Below are 12,500 nucleotides of genomic sequence, written 5' to 3' on the forward strand. Positions count from 1 at the left end.
CTCGATGGCGACCGTGGGCTGCTGGTAGCCCTGTCGCATGGTGGACACCATGATAACCTCGGTCTTCGCGGGCGCCAGCTTAAGGTGTCTGTCGGCCATCCACTCCCCGATCATGCGAATGGCCTCCTGGGCCGACTGGGCCGCCGTCTGCGGAGTCGTGCCACCTGCCAGCACCACCAGGTCGTCTGCGAAGCCGATCGCCTCCACGCCGTCCGGAAACGCCAGCCGCAGGACTCCGTCGTACATCGTATTCCACAATGTAGGACCGATGATGGAGCCCTGCGGTACCCCCGCCGACACCGGCCTGCGGACTGGTCCCTCGCTGGTCTCGTAAGCGAGCTCACGCTCGGAGAAGTAGCTGCGCAGTATTCTCTGAAGCGCGGCCGGGACGTTCTTTTCACGCAGTGCCGCAGCGATCGCCCTCCAGCTGGCCGTGTTGAACGCGTTCTGGACGTCTAGCGCTGCCACCACCAGACATCGTGGATCGCGTCCATTGGTGCGGTGGAAGGACCGAGCGAACTCGCCCCGCTCGACGACCCGCTGGATCGCCTGCACCGTTGACCTCCCGCGACGAAATCCGTACTGCTCCGGCGACAGTTGAGGGGCAGCGCTGTCCTCCAAGTGTTCATTTAGGCGCTCGAGAATGCACCTCTCGAACAACTTGGGGACTGCTCCCTCCAGAAGCAGCGGTCGGCTCGCCGATGGATCGCCCGGTGGCTTGCCCGGTTTGGCTACCAGCACCAGCCTCGCCTCCTTCCAAGCCCGCGGGAACTCACCGCGTTCCAGTAGGTCGTTAAACACCCGCACAAACGCCTGCGGGTGTTCACGGATCGCGGTTTTCACCGCCGCGTTCGGGATCCCATCGAGCCCAGGTGCTTTGGATGGGGCCATCCGTTCTGCCAGCGCGAGAACCTCCGCTTCCGTGACGGGTCGCAGCCTCTCCTCGTCAGCCGTTCGCTCGATGGCTGGCCACTCGAACGGGGGATGCAGCGGAAACAGGGCATCCACGATCGGCTCCAGCACTGTCCGGTCCGTCTCCGGCGGGGTGCGACCACGCAGCTTGGCCATCACCACCTTGTATCCCAGTCCGAATACGTCGCTGTCGACTCCGTCGATCAGCTCTTGGAGCTTCTCGTTTCGACTCTCCTGGATCCCGCGCTGCAGCCCTCTACGAAGGTCCTGCAGACGCCCCAAAGCCGCGTCCCGTTCTGTTGGCCCCTTGGCCCCACGATGCCTCTCTTCCGCCTCCTCGCACTCACGCCTCATGCGTTCCAGCTCCGGAGTCCACCAGTAGAGCCTAGGCGGCTGACGGAACTTTGGCGGGCCCACTCGCTCCATCGTCCTGTCGCAGGCCAGGGACAGCGCTCCTACCAGCGCGTCAGGCGTGTCCGCTTCTGCAAATCGACAATCAATCAGCGCAGCCTGGTATCCCTCCCTGCAGAAAGTCGACGTCTTCCAGCGAACTCCTGCATGCTGCGGGAGGCGAGACGACTGCGTCCGATGGTGTTGTTTCGTACGCTGCTGCGGTGCTGACCGTCTCCCCGGAACGCCCACGGAGAACTCCACGTACCGGTGGTCGCTGTACGAATATCGCTGGCTGACCCTCCAGGTGTCCTCAAGGGCGACCGTAGAGCTCGCGAAGGACACATCTACAACGCTCTCGCGCGCGACCCCATTGCCCTTGAAGGTGGGCACGTTGCCGCGGTTGAGGACCTCCAGCTGCAGATGGTCGATAGCGCCCTTGAGGATGTGCCCTCTCGATGTTGTGCGGGCACTCCCCCAGTCCGTACTCCATGCATTAAGATCACCTGCCATCACCAGGTGCTGATGTCCCACCAACGCCATCTCCACCGCCTCGAGATAGGCGACGAAGTCCGCTGGTCCGGTGTTTGGCGAGACGTAGCAGCTAGCGAATGTCACTCCTCCCACTGTGGCCACCACCAGCCCAGGATGAGCGCTTTCCCATAAACGCTGTATGGGATAAGCCCCGGTGGCGACCACTGCCACACTCTGCGCCTCATCCACCGCCCATCTGCCGTTGTCCCGAGGCGGCTTATATAATTCGCAGGCGATGACAACGTCCACCCCCAGCTCCCGCGCCGTCTGCAGCATCAGGTCCTGCGCTGATCTGCTGCGCCCGAGGTTGATCTGCAGGACCTTTATCGTTGTCGAGGACAGGACGGATGTCCCACCCGGTGCGGGCCCTTGCATGTCACGCAGCAGACCGCTGCCGTGCATGTTCGGGCCAGGTGTCCCGGTTGGCCGCAGCGGATGCAGTGCGTCGACCAATCCATCTCGCTCCGGCATTGGTGCCGCAGGTGTCCGTGCTCCAGGCATTTGAAGCACCGCTGCTGGCCCCGCGTCAGTGGTGTCAACTGCGTAGCTAGGCACGAAGTGTGCAGCACCTTCACGTGCTGCTGCGCAATCTTCGCTGCCGCCTTCACTGCCATTCGGACGTATGCCGTCTGCGTGCCATTCCATGCCTTGACCAAATGCACGGCGGATTCCTTCACCGACTGCTCTGTGAATGTTTGGATCGCCGTCGCCACGTCCGTCGCCGTCGCTAAAGGGTCCACCTCTTCCAGGCGGACCTCTACCGTTTCCGTCACCAGGCGGGCGGTGGCCGGAGCTGCGGCCTGTGCGCAGACCTCCTGCACACGTTGAAAAATTGCTTCCGAATTAGCACCGTCCTCTACGTCCATAACCAGCCGATCCCGCGTCGTTCGCCGTCCCACACCGAGCTTCGCCTGGTGTTCAGCCAACGACGGTGCGCTGCGGACTAGCTGGTAAACGTCTGTCCACGTTTGACCGTCTCCTGGGGCCACCTCTATAGCGTCCAGCTTCTTTTTCGTCGACTGCTTGCGTGGCGCAAGTTGCGGGCGTGGCTTTTCCGGCTGCTGCTGTTGTTGCTGCTGCGGCTTCGGTGGTGCCTTGCGGGGTCCCACCACCGTCCATGCGCCACTCTGCGTCGCCTGTGTACCAGATGCCTCGGCAGCCACATTGGCATAGGACGGCCGCTGCTGCTGCTGTTGTTGTTGCTGCTGCAGCGGTTGCTGCTGAGCAGGGCCACGCGTTGGCCCCTGCGTCTGTTGTGGCCGTTGCTGTTGTTTCTGCAACCGTTGGGGCTGCTGCTTCGTCAAAGAAGACGACTGCTCCTGCAGCTGCGATTGCTGTGCCTGATTGCCGCCACAACCAAGCATCTGCGCCAACAGCTCCTGGTGGCTTGCCGTCTCCTTTTCTAGCTCCTTGCGGAGACGTTGAGTCTCCTCGTGCCACTGACGAGCCTGTTGCTTGTTCCATTGCAGCTCTTCTTTGAACTGCTGCTGGGCCAGCTTCAGTTCCTCCCGGGCCAACTTTCGTTCCTCGCGGGCCATGTTGTCATTGGCCTCAATCCGCTGTCGCAGCATCACAAGCTCTTGCTGCAGCTCTTTACACATGGTTCGAAGCTGCTCGTTTGCGAGGGACATTTCCCCGATCACCTTCCGCAGTTCCACCATGTCGTTGTTCGTCGACTTCGATGCCATCACCGAAGCTCTTGTCAACATTACCTTCGGCTCTACAGCCAAAAGAGACCGCCCCGGCCTTTCCTCGGTAGACTCCGACCGAGGACGCGATGCTCGGGTTGTCGCCATTTTAGAGACCCAAGCAGGCCTCCGTGGTCAGGGGGAGGTGTTTCCCTACTTGCAGACGCCTTCCCGTATTTTTCCCAGTCGTTCCCGATTTTTCCCCGCGATTTTCAGTTAAATTCGGAAATTCGAGCAGTTTCGAGCAGTTTCGAGCTCGATGAAAAACTGTCCAAATCGAGCAGATTCGAGCTGCCGATGACCCCCCCAGCTTCCCAGAATTTTTCTACGTGTTTTTGAGTTTCGAGCAGTTTTTCGAGCAAAAACCGTCAATTTGAAAATTTGTCAGCGGGGGACTGCTCACCTTCGAAAATTCGTCAGCGGGGTCATATGTGTCACTCGGATGTCACCAAAAAATGTCAAAAAATTTTTTCGCGTTTTTCACTGTTTTTTCGCTTGGATCTTATTAAACGAGTTAAAACAATCACAACGGTGAAAACCGCACACGAATCCGATAAAAACTCGCAAAGTTATTAACGATTTTCTAATAAACACCGTTGCTCGAAACCACGTGCTCCGGCGGTAGCACCCCTTGCACTTTTTTGCCACGTTGTTTTTCGGCGATTTTCGTCCGATTTCCGTCCGGTTTTTTGCATTAACACGATCACGGGCACAAAAACTACCGTTTCCGTCCACTTCCGGCCCGATTGGACCGGATTTTTACGCAAACTCACGATACACACACACTGTTGTTGTTGTTGTTGTTGTAATTCTTTGCGCGAATTTGCCACTCCGTATTTCGGGCCGAATTTCACCGGCAAACACTGTCTATCACTTTTAATCGCTTAAATGGCGTCCAATCTCGCTTTTTCACTGAAAACCGCACCGAAAAAGGTCTATTTTGCCCGTTTTTATAGCGGAAATAGTTCCCCATACAAAATGTATGGGGAATGTTTTTTACTTATTTTCCGTATTATCGCACCGATTTTCACGCGGTTTTCACTCGATTCCCTTAAAACGTACACTTAACAACGGATTATAACTAAAATCCAGTCTCTCCAAACGATTTTTGCACCAATATTTTCCTTCTCACTGCGGAGCAAAACACGCCATGTCCAAACAGCTCGACTGCTCGAATGTCACACACAGGGATAACTGGCTTGTGGCCGCCAAGCGTTCATAGCGACGTGGCTTATTGATCCTTCGATGTCGGCTCTTCCTATCATTGTGAAGCAAAATTCACCAAGCGTAGGATTGTTCACCCTTTCAAGGGAACGTGAGCTGGGTTTAGACCGTCGTGAGACAGGTTAGTTTTACCCTACTGGTGTGTGCTGTATGCTGCTATCTTAACGGAATTCCTGTGCAGTACGAGAGGAACCACAGGTACGGACCACTGGCTCAATACTAGTTCGACCGGACTTTGGTATGACGCTACGTCCGCTGGATTATGCCTGAACGCCTCTAAGGTCGTATCCAATCCGAGCTGATAGCGCATCATAAACCCATTAGGTGATCGGAAGCTAGCGGGCTTAACAACCCTCTGAGATCCGTCGGTGCTGCCCCGTGCACACTGCCGTCTCATCCCCGCTATAGCACTAGACTGAGCCGCAACGGGCGGGTGCACGCTGCACGTGGAAGTACCTTATCACAGGGAACCCTGGTGGCTGTGCTCCCGTCGACCGTGGATACAACTAGTTTCGACACCTTCGACCGCCCGCAAACGACGGGACTACAGGCTGGGAGCTGCGAGTTGTAGAGATGCGTTCGCATCGATCCTCTCAGGCGACCCATGCTTGGTGGTGAAGTGGTTAGTTCGTGGAGTATAGGCTTGCTGCACTCGACAAGAGTGCTGCTTGCAAGGCTGTGGTGGTACGTATGGTAGTTGATGAGCATAGGCTTGCTGCACTCGACAAGAGTGCTGCTTGCAAGCCTATGGTGGTACGTGTACGGTAGTTGATGTGAGCATAGGCTTGCTGCACTCGACAAGAGTGCTGCTTGCAAGCCTATGGGTGGTGTGGTGTGTGGTGCATGATTAGCCTTTCAAGGAAGATGTGTCCTTGGGGCTAATCGGTTATTTTTATAAGTCCGGGAAACCTTTCTCGTCGGGATTCTTATCCTAAGCAACCACGAAAGCGCCCAAGAGTTGAAACATTGCCTATCAAGTAGGCCGTACCGGCCCATAGCAACCCAACCAAGATAATCTAACAGGCCAAGATTGGTTGGAGATTTCAAAATTTGGCTAAGTCCATGGCCACCATAAGCCATTTCTATCAAGAAGGCCACGAACAGTGCTTAGCAACCACGAAAGCTTCCAAGAGTTGAAACATTGCCTATCAAGTAGGCCGTAGCAGCCCATAGCAACCCAACCAAGATACTCTAACAGGCCAAGATTGGTTGGAGATTTCAAAATTTTGCTAAGTCCATGGCCACCATAAGCCATTTCTATCAAGAAGGCCACGAACAGTGCTTAGCAACCACGAGAGCTTCCAAGAGTTGAAACATTGCCTATCAAGTAGGCCGTACCAGCCCATAGCAACCCAACCAAGATACTCTAACAGGCCAAGATTGGTTGGAGATTTCAAAATTTTGCTAAGTCCATGGCCACCATAAGCCATTTCTATCAAGAAGGCCATGGACAGTGCTTAGCAACCACGAAAGGTTCCAAGAGTTGAAACATTGCCTATCAAGTAGGCCGTACCAGCCCATAGCAAACCAACCAAGATAATCTAACAGGCCAAGATTGGTTGGAGACTTCAAAATTTTGCTAAGTCCATGGCCACCATAAGCCATTTCTATCAAGAAGGCCACGAACAGTGCTTAGCAACCACGAAAGCTTCCAAGAGTTGAAACATTGCCTATCAAGTAGGCCGTACCAGCCCATAGCAAACCAACCAAGATACTCTAACAGGCCAAGATTGGTTGGAGAATTCAAAATTTGGCTAAGTCCATGGCCACCATAAGCCATTTCTATCAAGAAGGCCACGAACAGTGCTTAGCAACCACGAAAGCTTCCAAGAGTTGAAACATTGCCTATCAAGTAGGCCGTACCAGCCCATAGCAACCCAACCAAGATACTCTAACAGGCCAAGATTGGTTGGAGAATTCAAAATTTTGCTAAGTCCATGGCCACCATAAGCCATTTCTATCAAGAAGGCCATGGACAGTGCTTAGCAACCACGAAAGCTTCCAAGAGTTGAAACATTGCCTATCAAGTAGGCCGTACCAGCCCATAGCAAACCAACCAAGATACTCTAACAGGCCAAGATTGGTTGGAGAATTCAAAATTTGGCTAAGTCCATGGCCACCATAAGCCATTTCTATCAAGAAGGCCACGAACAGTGCTTAGCAACCACGAAAGCTTCCAAGAGTTGAAACATTGCCTATCAAGTAGGCCGTACCAGCCCATAGCAACCCAACCAAGATACTCTAACAGGCCAAGATTGGTTGGAGAATTCAAAATTTTGCTAAGTCCATGGCCACCATAAGCCATTTCTATCAAGAAGGCCATGGACAGTGCTTAGCAACCACGAAAGCTTCCAAGAGTTGAAACATTGCCTATCAAGTAGGCCGTACCAGCCCATAGCAAACCAACCAAGATACTCTAACAGGCCAAGATTGGTTGGAGACTTCAAAATTTGGCTAAGTCCATGGCCACCATAAGCCATTTCTATCAAGAAGGCCACGAACAGTGCTTAGCAACCACGAAAGCTTCCAAGAGTTGAAACATTGCCTATCAAGTAGGCCGTACCAGCCCATAGCAACCCAACCAAGATACTCTAACAGGCCAAGATTGGTTGGAGAATTCAAAATTTTGCTAAGTCCATGGCCACCATAAGCCATTTCTATCAAGAAGGCCATGGACAGTGCTTAGCAACCACGAAAGCTTCCAAGAGTTGAAACATTGCCTATCAAGTAGGCCGTACCAGCCCATAGCAAACCAACCAAGATACTCTAACAGGCCAAGATTGGTTGGAGAATTCAAAATTTGGCTAAGTCCATGGCCACCATAAGCCATTTCTATCAAGAAGGCCACGAACAGTGCTTAGCAACCACGAAAGCTTCCAAGAGTTGAAACATTGCCTATCAAGTAGGCCGTACCAGCCCATAGCAACCCAACCAAGATACTCTAACAGGCCAAGATTGGTTGGAGAATTCAAAATTTTGCTAAGTCCATGGCCACCATAAGCCATTTCTATCAAGAAGGCCATGGACAGTGCTTAGCAACCACGAAAGCTTCCAAGAGTTGAAACATTGCCTATCAAGTAGGCCGTACCAGCCCATAGCAAACCAACCAAGATACTCTAACAGGCCAAGATTGGTTGGAGAATTCAAAATTTGGCTAAGTCCATGGCCACCATAAGCCATTTCTATCAAGAAGGCCACGAACAGTGCTTAGCAACCACGAAAGCTTCCAAGAGTTGAAACATTGCCTATCAAGTAGGCCGTACCAGCCCATAGCAACCCAACCAAGATACTCTAACAGGCCAAGATTGGTTGGAGAATTCAAAATTTTGCTAAGTCCATGGCCACCATAAGCCATTTCTATCAAGAAGGCCATGGACAGTGCTTAGCAACCACGAAAGCTTCCAAGAGTTGAAACATTGCCTATCAAGTAGGCCGTACCAGCCCATAGCAAACCAACCAAGATACTCTAACAGGCCAAGATTGGTTGGAGAATTCAAAATTTGGCTAAGTCCATGGCCACCATAAGCCATTTCTATCAAGAAGGCCACGAACAGTGCTTAGCAACCTCGAAAGCTTCCAAGAGTTGAAACATTGCCTATCAAGTAGGCCGTACCAGCCCATAGCAACCCAACCAAGATACTCTAACAGGCCAAGATTGGTTGGAGAATTCAAAATTTTGCTAAGTCCATGGCCACCATAAGCCATTTCTATCAAGAAGGCCATGGACAGTGCTTAGCAACCACGAAAGCTTCCAAGAGTTGAAACATTGCCTATCAAGTAGGCCGTACCAGCCCATAGCAAACCAACCAAGATACTCTAACAGGCCAAGATTGGATCTCAAAATGTTGCTAAGTCCATGGCCACCATAAGCCATTTCTATCAAGAAGGCCATGGACAGTTCTAAACAACCACGAAAGCTTCCAAGAGTTGAAACATTGCCTATCAAGTAGGCCGTAGCAGCCCATAGCAACCCAACCAAGATAATCTAACAGGCCAAGATTGGTTGGAGATTTCAAAATTTGGCTAAGTCCAGATTTTTCTACCCTTCGGGAAAACAACCCTAGTTCACCAAGTTGAACGCGAAAAACTGTCCATAGGATACGCACAAAACGTTTATTGAGTTGGTCACCATATGTGGAAATTATGGTGAAAATAAGCCAAGTTCCGGAGTTTTTAACTCACACGAAACCACGAAAAACTTTCATTAGGAAAACTTGGTTGGAGCACCCTACTGCAGAACACACCGACATGGACGAAAGGGTCGACTGGCCAAGAGAAAAAATTTTTGCGGGACCACTCAAAACATCATAGTTAGACCTAGCAAATGATGAAAAGTGAAACCCGCGATCGATTGGAGAAACCTTATTTTACACTGAAAAATTCCACATAAGGAAAATTTGTATGGAGCACCCTACTGCAGAGCACACCGACAGGGCCGGGAAGGAAGGCCCGGTCCAAGAAAAAATTTTTGCGGGACCACTCAAAACATCATAGTTAGACCTAGCAAATGATGAAAAGTGAAACCCGCGATCGATTGGAGAAACCTTATTTTACACTGAAAAATTCCACATAAGGAAAATTTGTATGGAGCACCCTACTGCAGAGCACACCGACAGGGCCGGGAAGGAAGGCCCGGTCCAAGAAAAAATTTTTGCGGGACCACTCAAAACATCATAGTTAGACCTAGCAAATGATGAAAAGTGAAACCCGCGATCGATTGGAGAAACCTTATTTTACACTGAAAAATTCCACATAAGCAAAATTTGTATGGAGCACCCTACTGCAGAACACACCGACAGGGCCGGGAAGGAAGGCCCGGTCCAAGAAAAAAATTTTGCGGGACCACTCAAAACATCATAGTTAGACCTAGCAAATGATGAAAAGTGAAACCCGCGATCGATTGGAGAAACCTTATTTTACACTGAAAAATTCCACATAAGCAAAATTTGTATGGAGCACCCTACTGCAGAGCACACCGACAGGGCCGGGAAGGAAGGCCCGGTCCAAGAAAAAATTTTTGCGGGACCACTCAAAACATCATAGTTAGACCTAGCAAATGATGAAAAGTGAAACCCGCGATCGATTGGAGAAACCTTATTTTACACTGAAAAATTCCACATAAGCAAAATTTGTATGGAGCACCCTACTGCAGAGCACACCGACAGGGCCGGGAAGGAAGGCCCGGTCCAAGAAAAAATTTTTGCGGGACCACTCAAAACATCATAGTTAGACCTAGCAAATGATGAAAAGTGAAACCCGCGATCGATTGGAGAAACCTTATTTTACACTGAAAAATTCCACATAAGGAAAATTTGTATGGAGCACCCTACTGCAGAGCACACCGACAGGGCCGGGAAGGAAGGCCCGGTCCAAGAAAAAATTTTTGCGGGACCACTCAAAACATCATAGTTAGACCTAGCAAATGATGAAAAGTGAAACCCGCGATCGATTGGAGAAACCTTATTTTACACTGAAAAATTCCACATAAGCAAAATTTGTATGGAGCACCCTACTGCAGAGCACACCGACAGGGCCGGGAAGGAAGGCCCGGTCCAAGAAAAAATTTTTGCGGGACCACTCAAAACATCATAGTTAGACCTAGCAAATGATGAAAAGTGAAACCCGCGATCGATTGGAGAAACCTTATTTTACACTGAAAAATTCCACATAAGCAAAATTTGTATGGAGCACCCTACTGCAGAACACACCGACAGGGCCGGGAAGGAAGGCCCGGTCCAAGAAAAAAATTTTGCGGGACCACTCAAAACATCATAGTTAGACCTAGCAAATGATGAAAAGTGAAACCCGCGATCGATTGGAGAAACCTTATTTTACACTGAAAAATTCCACATAAGGAAAATTTGTATGGAGCACCCTACTGCAGAGCACACCGACAGGGCCGGGAAGGAAGGCCCGGTCCAAGAAAAAATTTTTGCGGGACCACTCAAAACATCATAGTTAGACCTAGCAAATGATGAAAAGTGAAACCCGCGATCGATTGGAGAAACCTTATTTTACACTGAAAAATTCCACATAAGCAAAATTTGTATGGAGCACCCTACTGCAGAGCACACCGACAGGGCCGGGAAGGAAGGCCCGGTCCAAGAAAAAATTTTTGCGGGACCACTCAAAACATCATAGTTAGACCTAGCAAATGATGAAAAGTGAAACCCGCGATCGATTGGAGAAACCTTATTTTACACTGAAAAATTCCACATAAGCAAAATTTGTATGGAGCACCCTACTGCAGAACACACCGACAGGGCCGGGAAGGAAGGCCCGGTCCAAGAAAAAAATTTTGCGGGACCACTCAAAACATCATAGTTAGACCTAGCAAATGATGAAAAGTGAAACCCGCGATCGATTGGAGAAACCTTATTTTACACTGAAAAATTCCACATAAGCAAAATTTGTATGGAGCACCCTACTGCAGAACACACCGACAGGGCCGGGAAGGAAGGCCCGGTCCAAGAAAAAATTTTTGCGGGACCACTCAAAACATCATAGTTAGACCTAGCAAATGATGAAAAGTGAAACCCGCGATCGATTGGAGAAACCTTATTTTACACTGAAAAATTCCACATAAGGAAAATTTGTATGGAGCACCCTACTGCAGAGCACACCGACAGGGCCGGGAAGGAAGGCCCGGTCCAAGAAAAAATTTTTGCGGGACCACTCAAAACATCATAGTTAGACCTAGCAAATGATGAAAAGTGAAACCCGCGATCGATTGGAGAAACCTTATTTTACACTGAAAAATTCCACATAAGCAAAATTTGTATGGAGCACCCTACTGCAGAGCACACCGACAGGGCCGGGAAGGAAGGCCCGGTCCAAGAAAAAATTTTTGCGGGACCACTCAAAACATCATAGTTAGACCTAGCAAATGATGAAAAGTGAAACCCGCGATCGATTGGAGAAACCTTATTTTACACTGAAAAATTCCACATAAGCAAAATTTGTATGGAGCACCCTGCTGTGGTCACCATCGGTCGAGTTGGTCGAGACGGGCAAAAAATTTTTTTTTCCATATCGTCTCAAAACATGATTTATGGACCTTGTAAATGTTGAAAAGTGAAACGAAATCACTTTTGGAGCGATGAAAATTTTGTATGGGAGGTCCCTACCCGGAACAAATTTTACTAGTAAAGTCATCATTCCGCGACGAGAAATTTGAAAATGGTCAAATATGGTTAAGATGTCATGTTCATTCCCTACTATGGGGGACCAGGTCGTCACGAAAAAATTTTTTTCTCGACCTGGTCAAATGTGGTTCTGCGACGGAGGTTAAACTAATATTGCATAATTTGGCCCAAAAACCCCCCTCTGTCAGAAAAATTTCCCCTTCAAGAGCGAAAGCAGACCACATAAGTTGAGCTTCGAGGTATCTGAAAGTTGAATATAGAGCGAGGTTCTAAGCGAAGGGATAGCTTAACGTTGAGCATTGAACGCAAAAAAGCTTAGAGATAAGCTTATTATATAACGATTGTGGTGCAGGACACAGCTTAACGTTGAGCTTTGAACGCACATGGCTAGAACTAAGCTAAGAGATACCTATAGTGGTGCATGGAACTGCTCACAAGTTGAGCTTCGAGAAGTCCAAAGGCAAAATGTAGAGCGAGGTTCTAAGCGAAGGGATAGCTTAACGTTGAGCATTGAACGCAAAAAAGCTTAGAGATAAGCTTATTATATAAGGATTGTGGTGCAGAACACAGCTTAACGTTGAGCTTTGAACGCACATGGCTAGAACTA

This window comes from Anopheles marshallii (genome assembly GCF_943734725.1).
Source record: "Anopheles marshallii chromosome X unlocalized genomic scaffold, idAnoMarsDA_429_01 X_unloc_44, whole genome shotgun sequence".
In the NCBI taxonomy this organism is placed as follows: domain Eukaryota; kingdom Metazoa; phylum Arthropoda; class Insecta; order Diptera; family Culicidae; genus Anopheles; species Anopheles marshallii.